Raw genomic sequence first — 14387 nt, forward strand, 5'->3', positions numbered from 1 at the left:
CCATTGTGTGTATTATTTTGGTCAATGATCATGAGGTATATATTTTCCTATCTTCACAACCTTTTTATAGCTTCTTCCTATCATGTGGTATCCATGTGGATAGTCATCACAGGTGAGGTAGTTATATTTTGGTTGTAAATTTCTCCACAACACAATTCCCAAGTTTCTCAAAGGCAATCATGTTGTGGATGTCTTGTGGTGTTGGGTGATCTTTTTACTTTGATCCACATTGAATCTTCCATAATGAATCACCAAAGAGTGGTTGTAGGGTTCAACAACAACATTATTAGCATGAATGTTGATGGTATTATTTTGAGGGAGTATCATAAGAATTGGAGAGTATTGAAATGTTGCATTCATGACAATGTTTGTCATTGATCTCAACATAGCAATAAGTTTGTGAAGTCTAACAGAGTAGTAGACAAAGATCTTAGTTGTATGGATAATGTTTTGATTTTTTGGTGATGTGCATTCATGGACATGTTTGATACAGTGTCTTGATGATAAGTTTTAATGCATATTACCTAAGTCGAAGACATACAGAAGCTATTTTTGATTTATAGAGAGAAGTATAGAGACAGAGTACTTGAGAAGTAATTTATGATGTTTGTATTATATTTTCTAAAAAAGTTATAATATGGAGAAGTGCAGTCAGCCAGTGACATAAGAAAACTTGATGATGATTTCTAGTTTTACATGTGTGAGAAGTTACATAGATTATGAGTCGATAGTTCTATTGTAATTATGAATTAATAAATTATCTTGTTATAATTAATTGGAAAAGCCTCATGGCTCACTCAAGCAATTATTTTAAGGACACAATATAAAGGAAAGATGTTTCTCTTGTTTTTAAAGTGGTATAAGTAATCAATTGTATTGAATGTAAAGTGTGAAAAGGAGCAGAGTGTTTGATGAATGCATGTAAGTGATCCAAGGGATTATTGGATGTGAGATTCGTGATCTAGTTTCAACATCAGTAGGAGAAGAGGTTTGGTTGATAAGATAGAGAAAGAGGAAGGAAGTACTATTCATTTCTATTATTTTGCAAGGAATAATATAGAGATCATTTCGATAGTGGGTTGATCAGTCTTTCCATGAAGCTATTTGGATAGTGGGTTCATCTATCTTCCACAACTCCTAACAAGGTTAGAATATCCTAATATTTATATTTATGTTAGGAGTTGTTGAAAATTATGATATTATTTGTATAACTAATCCACCCCCCCCAATTATATTGGTGGACTATATATTCTAACAATTGGTATCAGAGCATCATGTCCTTGAAGGAAAAGCTTAACAACATTGGGATATTTGTGGCAAATATTTTTAGTAAAGATAGTCTTGATTCAAATGGAAGAAATGTTAACACCCAGAAGATGGAGCTTCTTGGTGAGATATCATAATTTTGTCAAGAATTGAGAATTGAGTTTCCTAATAAAAAATCCTTTTGTTGCATACAAAAGAATAGAAGCACAAGAAAATCTAGATCTGAAGAAGACATGAAGTTTAAAGAAGGTATTGATATGCTTATGAAAATGGAATCAGAAAGTATGGAAATTTTTGTTTGTTGGCCATGCAAAGATTTTGGTCATTTTTCATCAAGATGCCCTAAGCAAGAAAGAAAAGAGAGAAAGAAGTCACTTTTTGATGAAGATGAAGAATTTAAAGTATGGAAATATTCTTGAATGATTGTGATGATAAAGTCAATGAGCCTAAATTGGTTAAGAAAGAGGAAGTAGTAAAAGAGATAGATTTGGTAACTATTGTTGGTCCAAAGACTAACCATGAAAATGTGGAAGTTATTTTTGAGAATAAAAATGATTTGTGGAATGGGAATCAAATTGAAGAGAAGAGACCTAAGCCTAGAGCAGAAGAAAGAGTTGATTTGACAACTCCTAGAAGAAGTATATCAAAGAAGATGAATGAGCAAGGTGAAGTTGGAAGAAACAAGGCTAGACTTCTGTACAAAGGATATTCACAGTAAGAAGGAATAGACTATGAGGAGACATATGCCCCTATAGCTAGAATGGAGGTAGTAAGAATGTTCTTGGCTTATGCACTAAATAAGAAGTTCAAAGTATATTAGATGGATATTAAATTAGCTTTCCTGAATGGAGAACTTGAAGAAGAGTTATGCATTGAGTAGCCTAATGGTTTCCCTCTAACAAATGATAAAGATATGGTATACAGACTTAAGAAATATCTATATGGACTGAAGCAAACAACTAGACCCTAGTATGCAAGGTTGGACAGTTATATGGAAAAACTTGGATTTGAGGTATGGTAGATAGTGACTTGTACTTGAAAGAAATTGAGAATGGTTTGTTGATAATAGCATTTTTTGTTGATGACATAATATTTGGAGGTAATGATGAAGCAAGTGATAAGTTTTTTGGAGAAATGAAGAATAAATTTGAAATGAGTATGATAGGAGAAATGAAATTTTTTCTAGGTTTGTAAATTGTACAGAACAATGATGGTATTTTCATTTTAGAAGATAAGTAATTGAAATATTCATTGAAGAGATTTAGATTGGGAAGTTGTAAGCCTATTGGTACACCTACGATAACTAGCCATGAGTTATCTAGCAAGGATGAGACACCTACAGTTGAGAAAAGAAGTACAAATCCATGATTGGAGGTTTGCAGTATCTAACTCACACTAGACTAGATATAGAAAATTTAGTTGGGATTGTAGCTAGATTTCAAGATTGTCTTAAGGAGTATCATTATGTAGAAATAGAGAGAATATTTAAATATCGCATCAGTCCAATGGTATAGAGCACTATTATTAGACTGGATTGAATGTTGATGCTTCCTATATGGGGGAGTATTTTTTATGGGTTAAGTCATTAATGACTCTTGGTATTTGGTCTCGAGCAGTGTCTTTGGAGACTTGAGCTAGTTGAAGACTTGGAGTAGTAAATTGGAATAATGAGGCCTTTTTCATTGATTTCAATGGAGGAGAAAAGTGCATGAAAAACATAATGTCATGCCCAAAAATATATGGGCAAACACACACAATTTTTTTTTAATAAATAAGAACTATGATTAAATAAGATAACATGGTCATAAAAGATTTTAGATGATTAAATATAATGGAACTAATTGTTTGAGTAGTTTAAAACTCAGATAACTATAGGTACCTTGAAGGTAGATACAGATTCCCATCGATATAAAAAGGTTACAACTCAATTTGATCATTTCGTAAGAGGGATGGTTTTGGTGAACTAAAAGTTTCTTAGTAAATCAATTAATTAAATTAAACGACTAGTCCATCAATTTGCTATAATAATTCCTTAAAAGATTACCTCCTAAGGATGACGATAGATTAACACAACAACTTATTCAATACGTCGAAATGACCTACTAACTAAAATGACATCTATCTCTTAATTATGTAATCTTGTTTAGCATCAATTTAATGATGATCAATATATCACTAAACTCATAATGAACTAATTAACTAGTCCCTTCTATTAACTTAATAACTTGATTGTCATATCAATTTAAATCATTTAACATTAAGAGAATTCGAAACTCTAGAAGATCAATTAAATTTAACTATTCAACACATGCTACTACATTTTAAAACTTTAATTCCAAAGTCTAAACTAAATTAAAAATTTTCTCTAACATACTTATATCAATCTAATTTATTAATCTATCATTTATAATTAAAATTGAAGACTAGACTTATTTCAATTCAATCGTTAAGTAAATCTAAAACTTTATTCTAAACTATTATAAAATTTAAGTTCAACATTAAAATGCCAATATCACAATTATAAAAACTAATTAATAACATAAAATCAAATTCATTTATAGCAAAAAAGTAACTAAAATAAAACTAACTAATTTAATACTATCTTAAAATAACACTAATCACTTTCTAAAACTATTTACTAACATCTATACTAACATAAAAACATTCTACTAATTTCTAATAACATAAAATAACTACTAATCTCAATATTAAATTAATGTTAATCATGATTTAAAATATCAATAATTTCTATCTAATACCAACATATCCTCTACTAACCTAGTCTACCCACTAACCATCATCCCTAAAACTAACCTAACATACCTACTAGCCAAGTGGCCTAGCCACCACTTGGCTTCCCTTCCAAGACTCCCACACTGCCCAATGTGTATGCACACTGACATAGGTCTGTCAAGGTAGACTTGACCACTCTCTTCCTTGCGTGAGAGCTGGTCATGCAAGCTTTCAAGCGCATAGGGGGAAATATGGAGTATTGGGGGGGGGGGGGAGGTGTAAGTTTAGCAAGGGTTAAATTTTTTTAAAAACTTTCTTGTACCCCTTGAAATGACATCAATACTTGTTGTAGGGGGATTTGGGATTGCCCACACCTAGCCCATAAATGGGAAGGTAGAAAAAAAAGTAAGAGAATTGGAGGGAGGGGGGGGGGGGGGGGGGGGGAATAATTAAGTGGGTGAACTTTGAATTATTTTATATTTAAAATATGAATTGACATGAAGACCTAGGCAAGTACCTTGCCTCTTTTGCCACAAGGAGTTTAATGCTAATGCATTTAACCTATGCCCAAATCTGGTAGGAGGTGATTTGAAGCTAGATTTAGTGATGGCTAGATAGCTCTAGGTGTAAATACCAAAAGTTTTGTTGTTGAGAGAAGGTAATAGGATATACATTTATATGTTTTAATTTTGAATTTATTTAATTTATATGGCATAAAGAATTAGCAAATGATTTTTTTGAATTTACAAGAGGAATAATTTAGAGAATATTCTCTATTAACTTGGGGGAAATAAAATTTCTTCTCATACATTTTCCAGAGAGCTTTTTACTCCTAGAGATGCACATTTTTTTTTTTGAAGCCAATATTTTTCTGAGTGTTGATATATTTTTTTGCTATATTTGTTTTCTCCTATAACTTATGTTTTCTAATTCATCATATAACAAAGGTATATGTGCCTTTTATTTTGAATTCAAGGAGATGCATAATTCCTTAATCAAATTTGATTTTGTCATTGATATAATTTTAGCAAGGAGAGAGGTAAATTTGTTGTCCACAATGTAGGATTGTTCGTTTCCTCTTAATATATATAATATTGAATTGAAAATTTGACATATTCAATTACCTTTCCTTAACATGAATAAACTTAAACATTGCATAATTGAACATCACCAAGTGATCTATTCCACATTTCACATATCCATAAACTGAAATAACATAAGATACAATGCAAGGGGTTTCTCAATCTTTTCTCTTCTATTAATCAACCTGGTTCAAGGCTCCATCAGAAAATAACCAGTAAGAAAACTTAACATCTTTTCCAAATACATCACAATTTAAATATGTTTTTACAAAATGTTACAATTTAATTGAATTCCCTTCTAGGGACTTCACAAGAGATCTTTTCCAATGTGTTCAATGCATCAAGGGAACCATGGGAAAGACAAGAACCAACATGGAGGTAAAACAACATAATAAGATGAACAATTCAAGCATGCATTCCCAACCCGATTTTGCACAATAGGTTCAACATTGAACCAAAATAGGGGGGAGGTGGATTTTCTCAATAGGAGATGTCAATCACCATACCATAACATAGCCCTTTTGAGGCTAAAATTCAAGAACTTCCATTCTTCTACAAATGCTTTTTCAGGGCCAATATAACAAGGGTGTTCATTCCTTCCCTTCTTCAAGAATTCAAATTTTCATACAAGGTATGGGATTACAAGTAGGGGCCCATACACCCTACCCTATTTCTCTCCTCTCACCACGAGAGGAGACTCTACAATATTGAGGTCCAACTAAGGCCCTTCCCCCATACATGGCCACTTCTTCCCTATCCAAGGGTGAGTGATGCCAAAACAATCCCCATGAAATCTCTTCAAAAATAAAATATCAAGGCAAGCATAAGAATAACATCAAGAAACAATTTAAGATCCATCCAAATCAACCCCAACACACAAGCAAGAAATACAAAGAAAAACATAATGCCATATGCATGATTCAAGCATGAAAACCATGAGAAAACAAATTCAAAAGAGTGAAGAACTCCTACCTTCACAAAAAATTATGGTAAAATGGTAAGTTGAGAAGAGACTTTCCTTTTCTTCCTTCAATCTTCCAAAATTTTTCCAAAACTAGAGATTGGGTAACAACCCCAAAACTCTTCCAAAATGCCTCTAAGTATGATCCTTAACTCAACTAGACTTCAAGTAACCTCAAGATGGAGTTTTGGGTCACCAACTCAAGTAAAGAGACAATCAATTTTCGTAATCAACCAAAAGTAGAGTTTTTGAATGACCCTAAAAGTCAACCAAGGAGGCTAAGGGGGTGGAAAGTACTCCCAGCCCATACCCTTACCCCTAGGGTACTTAAATTTAGTGTTTTTAAACCTTAAAGACTTAATAGGAGGCAAATAAAGCTAGGAGAATAGTAAGACCAAAGAACAACCTTCAAAGAATTACAATACAAAGATAACACAATTTAAAAAGGGGTTTAGTTTTGTCTTTCCATTGGATTTCCTGCACACTCATTGCACACATCAGTAGTTCAATAAACACATGTATATATGTGTAAGAATACGTATCAAGAAATTCATGTAAATTAAAAATATCCATTTTTTTACAAATCAATTGTGTATCTCATTTTATTCATTAAAATTGAAAAAATCAAAGTGTTAGTTATGCATTCATTCACTTCATCATCGTACATGTTCATAAAGCATTAAATGAGAAAATCAAATATCTAAAAGTAAAGCATCACACATCATAAATAGCATAATAATGTTCAGTGCATCAAATAATGTTCTAACATATTGAGTCATGAGTATCAAAATAATAATGTATCATCGATGCTAGGATGGGTCAGGGTGAGGCCTCACACATAACATGTCCTAAGTGTGTATGAAAGAGAAGAGTGCATGAAATATCTACTTTATTAGGGAGATTTAGAAAGATTCATAAAAGAAAGAAAGAGGAATGTCTATATGGGGGAGATATGCAACATGAGGAATTTCGATGAATAGTGAGTTGTTTACTGTGAACAATTATTTTTAATCCTAAAGAAGATGCAAAATAGAGTTGTGTTCCAAATGATTTTAGATTTTATTGATGAAAAAGATTTGAAAAGATGAGATCAACAATAGTAACAGTAGAGTACTATTTGGTATTCTTGGAACATAGATATTTTTCATCTATATTGCCATCAATGCCAAAGGGGGAGATTGTTATCATGAATGTTGTTGGTATTTTTTTGGGAGAGTATCCTAAGCATTGGAAAGTATTGACATGTTGTATTGATGACTGTGTTTGTCATTGATGTCAAGATAGAAGTAAGTCAATGAAGTCTAACAAAGTAGCAGGCAAAGATCTTATTTGTACTGACAAGTTTTGATTATCTGATGATGTTCATTCATGGACATGTTTGATACAATTTTGTAATGATAAGGTTTAATGTGTAGTACCTAAGTAGAAGATGTATGGATTCTATGTCTGATTTACAGAGAGTAGTATAGAGATACAGTACTTAAGAAGTAGTTTCTGATATTTGTATTATATTTTCTACCATAGATATAATTTGGAGATGTGCAGTTAGCCAGTGAAATAAGATAGTCTAATAATGACATTAGTGAATGTGCAAGCCCTAGTGTTGCACATGTGATAATTTTCATAGACTTCAAGCTAAGAGTGCTATTGTAATTATGATTTAATTAATTATCTTATTATAATTAATTGGAAAAGCCTCAAGGCTAACTCAAGGAACTATTTTGAAGATACGCTATAAAGGAAAGATGTTTTACTCTTTTTAAAGTGGTAGAGGTAATAAAGTATATTAAATATGAAGTGAAAAAAGAAGAATAGTGTTGGGTGAATGCGAGTAAGTGATCTAAGGGATTATTTGATGTGATATTTGTGCTCTAGTTACAGATTAGAAGGAGCAAAAATCTAGTTGACAGGACAAAGGAAGAGGAAGAAAGTACTATTCATTTCTATTATTTTGCATGAAATAATATAGAGATCATTTGGACAAGGGGTTCATTGGTATTTCCCCTGAATCTATTTAGATAGTGGGTCCATATGTCTTCCACAACTCCTAACAAGGGGTTGGCACAACTCCTAATAGGGTTGTAATCTCCTAACAAGGATTGAAAGCCTCATAATAGGGATTAATATGTATTGAATTTTATTATAGACTCCTAATAGGGTCCATCCTCTAATAGGGAATATTTGTATTATAACGTCATCTTGTAGGTACCATCCCCACAAGTATTTTCCCTCTGATCAAGGGTTTCCCTAGTTAACATATCTATTGTTATTATGCATTAATATCTTGTTGTGGTTTGTAATTATATTTATCATATGGTTAAAGTTTAATAAGGTTGATAATTGTGATATTAATTGTATAACTAATTCATTCCCCCCCTCCCTAGTTATATTGGTGGACTATATATTCTAACAAGTATAACAAGATTATTTATTGGAGAGTACACTTTAGTGTAAGATTGTTGATGAGCATCCACAATTTGTAAAGAAACAATTTTGTGCTCAATTTGATTATAGTGAGATGAGGCTTCATTCCTTCAATCACTATTTATTGATCGATCTGAAGGACTAGCAATTGCCCTGCCTAATTGGTGTGTATCTTCCAATAGTAGTGATTTCACTCTTAATTATATTATGAAAAAGACATGGAGAGACACGTCTCCTCATGAGATATGTCTATCCATTATAAACTAATTAATATAATAAGAAATAATTACATAATATCTCATATATTTAATACATATAAGTTTATATGTATATATATGTATGTATATTATATATACATATACATATACATATATATGTATATATATACATGTGTGTGTGTGTGTGTGTGTGTGTGTGTGTGTGCACTTTAGGCTCATAGTTTATCTAACAAGGAATATTTATATTAGTAATACATCTTGTGGGTACCATCCCCACTGAGGTTTTCCCTAGTTAACATATCTAGTGTTATTGTGCATGAGTATCTTGTTGTGGTTTCTAATTATATTTCTTATATGGTTAAAGTTTAATTTTTATAAATAATTCACCTCCCCCACCCCCCCTCTCAGTTATATTGGTGGACTATATATTCTAACAAGTATAAGAAGATTCTGTATTGGATCATATACTTTAGTGTAAGATTGTTGATGACCATCCACAATTTTTAAAGAAACAATGTTGTGCTTGATTTGATTATAGTCAGATGAGGCTTCATGCCTTCAATCACTATTTATTGATCGGTTTGAAGGATTGGCAATAGCCTTGCCTAATTGTTATGTGTCTTCAATAGAAGTGATTTAACTCTTAATTATATTATGCAAAAGACATGGAGAGACACATCTTCTCATGAGCTACGTCTATCCATTATAACCTAATTAATGCAATAACAAATAATCATATAATATCTCATATATTTAATACATATAAGTTTAAAGGTATATATATGTGTGTGTGTGTGTGTGTGTGTGTGTGTGTGTGTATGTATATATACATGTATGCATATGTGTATTTATGTATGTATGTATATATAATATACATACACATATATTGACATACACACACACACACACACACACACATATATACCTATAGACTTATATGTATTAAATATATAAGATATTATATGAGTATGTATGTATATATATCTATATATACATACATATATGTATGTATGTATGTGTATATATTTATATGTATATATATGTGTATATATATGTATATATATACATACATACATATATATATACACATATATATATACATACATACATACATACATACATATATATGTATGTATGTATGTATGTATGCACTGTAGTCTCATAGTTTATCCAACTGAAGCTACCAAACATCAACAATTTGGGTCAACATGTTGCTTAAGTGGGTATCCAACATGTAATACAACAATGTCTTCATCTACTTCACATGCCATTGGAAATGCCTAAGAAGTTCTTGGTACAACAACATCCATCTAATAGGCATCTTTGTATACAGGTTGTCTTGGTCACCACTATGAAATTTGGTAGTAATACTTCAAAACTCCTTCACCTTACTCGACCATTACAATGAATCTATCATTGTTAAAATAATTTACTATTCCACTTAACACTTTTCAATCTCAATACTAACACTTGACCTTCACTAACTTTGCAACTTTGTATCCGAAAATTCACTCAGTTGATATTACCAATTCTTCCTTGTACTACAAATATATCCTTATGCATCTAAGCTTATGCTGATTTGGACTTTCATTATTACAATATTAAGAACTAATGTATGATTTGATAATTTGAAATAAAGTTCCATAAATACCTCTTTATCTCAATTTTTGGTGTTGGAATCACCTTATCCATTGGATTGGGTGATCACAACTTCATCATTTTCCCTGTTGCCTCCTTCAAATTTATTCTTCCTAGTTTGATTCATCTGGCTTCACACTTCTTCAACATTAACCTTTTTTTCCATTATCCTCTTCATCATTGAATTTTGGTACTTAATTCCCACATTCTCTTCTTAGGTGACCAACCTTCTGACATTGAAAGCATATTGGACCAAATTTCTTCCAACTTCTAGATCTTCATTCAAGATTTGTCCTTGCACAATTTTCTGCAATATGTCTATACTTTCGAAAAAATTAAAAAGTCACCCAAGTGTTGTAATCCTAATTTATTGCATTACCTTGACTTTTAGGTGTCCAACTATATTTCGCATTGAATCTACAGTCTTGTTCCTTGTGGCTATACTTCTGACATGCATAGCATTAACCTTCAAGTCTAGATGCAGTTGGCATCTTACTGATATGTGATCTACATTCATATGCTTGATTTACATGCCTATTTCAATTAAAATAATATTCATTAAAATTAGGTTTAGAATTGGACTTATTAGTTTGTCTCCTACAATCATTTGTTGTATGACCTAGTTTTCTACATTGATAGCTTTTAGGCTTCTTGTTCTTTGGTCTTGCATTCTTTTTTTCGCCATGCTTGAATGACTCTCCTTTCTTAGTAGATGGTATGAAATAGCTATATCCTAATCCATTGGTATCATGATTTCTTCTTTATGCTTTCAATTGTTCATCAAGTTATCTCATGGCCTCTTTAGCTTTATTCATCCTTTCAAATATGACTTCTTTTTAAGCTCTCGATTCATTTTTTAATTGATCATTCTCTGATCTCAAGTTTTCATTCTCTTCCACCTTTCTAGAAATTTCATGATTGAAACTTAATAAATAATTGACCATGTCAAATTGATTGTGTTTCATCCTTTGAACTATATTGATCATTTCATCAATTCTTGTATCCATCTACCTCATGTCTTCATCAATCATTGCATTATCATCTTCAACATTTTTCTTTTGTTCCATGACTTTGCATATTCTTTCTAGGTGCATTTCATGTTCTCTCTTCAGTACTCTCACTTCTTAATTCAACTTCTTGTTCTTCACTGATAGATCTCTTATTGATGCATTAGATTCACTAGATTTTCCTTCATCACATAAGTACTCAATACTTTCATCCTAGTATTGTGTTTCATTTTGTTGGATTGTAATCTCCTTCCTTCTTTTTAACGATTTTCTCATTTCCTCCTTTATAGCCTTAAATTGTTCCAATGCAATCTACAAATCAAGCTTCTAATTTTTTATCACCTTTTCCATTTTGTAGGCTTCCATCTCCAAGACCTTTGACTCTCAAGTGGTTAATTACAATTCTTACTTAGATATCTAATCTCTTATACCATTTTTTGGAAATCTAATGCCAAAGTGAGATGTTGAGGGGGGGTTAATCAAGATCTCTAAAACTTTTACCACTTCAAACATAAACCATACTAAGCTTATTCACCATACAGCTCATTAATCTTAATCATGCAACATCATATAATAACATGTATTACCATATCTAACAACTACTTGGATGAATGAAACACATAAACAAATAATCAACACATGACGCAAGATTTAGTAATGTTGAAACCTCCTTAAATGAAGGTAAAATAGTAGTGAAGATGGCACCCACAAAATCTTTACTAAAGCAAACACAAAATGCCTATTAAGGCTACAATTTTGATCACTTCTGATGATCTACCCTATGAGGGGTCTTATTTTCTAAAAGCATGTAATATTGTTATGTCTACCTTTACACAAGGATTTTAACTTCATAATTATCTATTAAGAGATTCACATGATACACTTGTTAAAATGTAATAGTACCTTGATCCTTTGGTTTTCACTAATACGTTGATAGCATATCTTCTCTATACAATATATAATCACCTTATTATGGTTGATCTAGAATATCTTCTCAGTACACTTCTTGATCATCTTACTAGACTTCAACATTGATTCTTCCTCAACTGTGCATGCATGCATTCCTCCAACTTGTAACAATATTTTATGTCTTGAAACCCTTATTTTAGAGCCATATTACAAAGTTTCCAAATTGCAATCAATGATCTAGATTCTTCTTCTTCTTTTTTCACTTGACCTTTCCAATTTTTTGACTGGTCCACCATATTGCATAGAGATTAATGATGAAAATTTACAAGAATAACTTCCTCCTTTATATTCACCTCTTTGTAGAAACTTGTTTCATGCTTGGAAAAACGGTTAACATAAGATTTTGTGTCATTCCAAACTAATATATACAAAATACATAACTTGGCACATACAACCTCTAGCCTAGCTCCAATGGAGTATACTTGAAATTAACCATCATGTCCAGAACTGCCTCTTTAACCTTGACTTTATTTGCAATGTCCAATGTATCATACTTAATAAATTTGAAAGCTACCATACCTACACCCCCCTAGATGTTTTCACAAAACTCATCAATTGTATGGGGTGGCTTGTGCATTGCAATTATGAATTGACTAGTATCCTTAATTTAGTCGTTTCTTCATCATCTTTAGGAAATATTACCTTTTTCCTTTATTTCTTTGCACCTTTTCTTGACTCATATTTTTATGCGGTATTCTTCCTTTTTGTCAAGAGTTTTCTTTTAGCAATCTTTGTAGCTTAGAATACTTCATTCTTAGGCCCAGTCACTACTCCAGTAGTTTCCCTTGTCATGTGTCTTGTCACTCTTTGTGTTGTAGGGACTAGATTGGTGACCTTCTTTATGTTCTTTATTTCCTAAGGCTTAGTAGCCACTGTCTATTTACCTTTTCCTTCCACTTCTTCTTCCTTGTTGGCTTCTTCCTCACCACTAGACATGTCTTCACCTTTACCCTCAGTAATCTACAATGGTAATTCTTATTCATCTCCATCACCAAATATTCTCTCCAAACTCTCTATAATTCCTTTTCTCTTCTTCTCTATTTCTAGAGCATTAATACATACTATGATTTTAACTTTGGTTGTCTCATATATGTCAAATGGCTCAACATCCTCGTTAATAGGTTCATTCAATAATGCATTAGTTGCCACACTAGTCTCATCAATGTTAATCTCGTATGCTAGTGGTCTTAACTATGCAATCCTTAGTATAAATGATTAAATTTATTTTCTATCAATGTCCACTAAGAAACATATGTCATCATAATATTTGTCCACTAAGGATTGGGGAATCCTTGACCTATTTTTCATCTTCTATTTAAACTTCTCAAAGTATCCATCCATGACTTTGTTAAAGTTATCTCCCAAATGATTAATGAACTCATTGATATGTTGAGTTACTAGCTTCTTCTTCCTCAATGTGATATTTCAAATGGTAGGAAAATAATTCTAAACATAAAAGAATATACAAACAAGTAATGAACCAAATTTACACATATTGTTTTTCACTTTCATAATGCTTTCCAAGTTCTTGGCCAACTGTATCAATTCTAAGTTGCCAAGATCATAATTGTGATCTATCTTCACAATTCTCCATGACATATCTACAAAAACACAAGGTATATTATCTAGTTGGCTAGACTAACAGAATTTATGTGATATAACCCTTGTTGCAAACTCAATCTTTGCATCTGTAATGGTTGATATTGTCATTCCTTTTTTTTTTCTATGTTACCAATGTGTTAGCTTGAATAAACTCCTTACTATGGCATTGAATGGTTTTTACTTTATCTGTAATAGGATAGCTAGTGACTCAGTAAAAAATCTGCCTAGTGATACCAATTGGTTCACCTTCCAACCATAGCTTTATCTTGTGTACTTGGATAAGTACAAATTTTATCCATTCAATCTTAAAAATCCTTGAAAATATTAGGGTGTGAGTTAACCCTTTCTCAATATTTTTTTGTGTTCTTATATCAACCTTCCATTAACACTTAATTTCTCATATGTACTTCTAAACTTAAAATATCCTACCCCATTGATCTTACACATGTTGCATGATCACATGTCATGAATTAAGATAACTCTCAAC

This window comes from Cupressus sempervirens, chromosome 9 (assembly GCF_028749045.1).
Source record: "Cupressus sempervirens isolate cs-2001-9-10 chromosome 9, ASM2874904v1, whole genome shotgun sequence".
Lineage (NCBI taxonomy): Eukaryota > Viridiplantae > Streptophyta > Pinopsida > Cupressales > Cupressaceae > Cupressus > Cupressus sempervirens.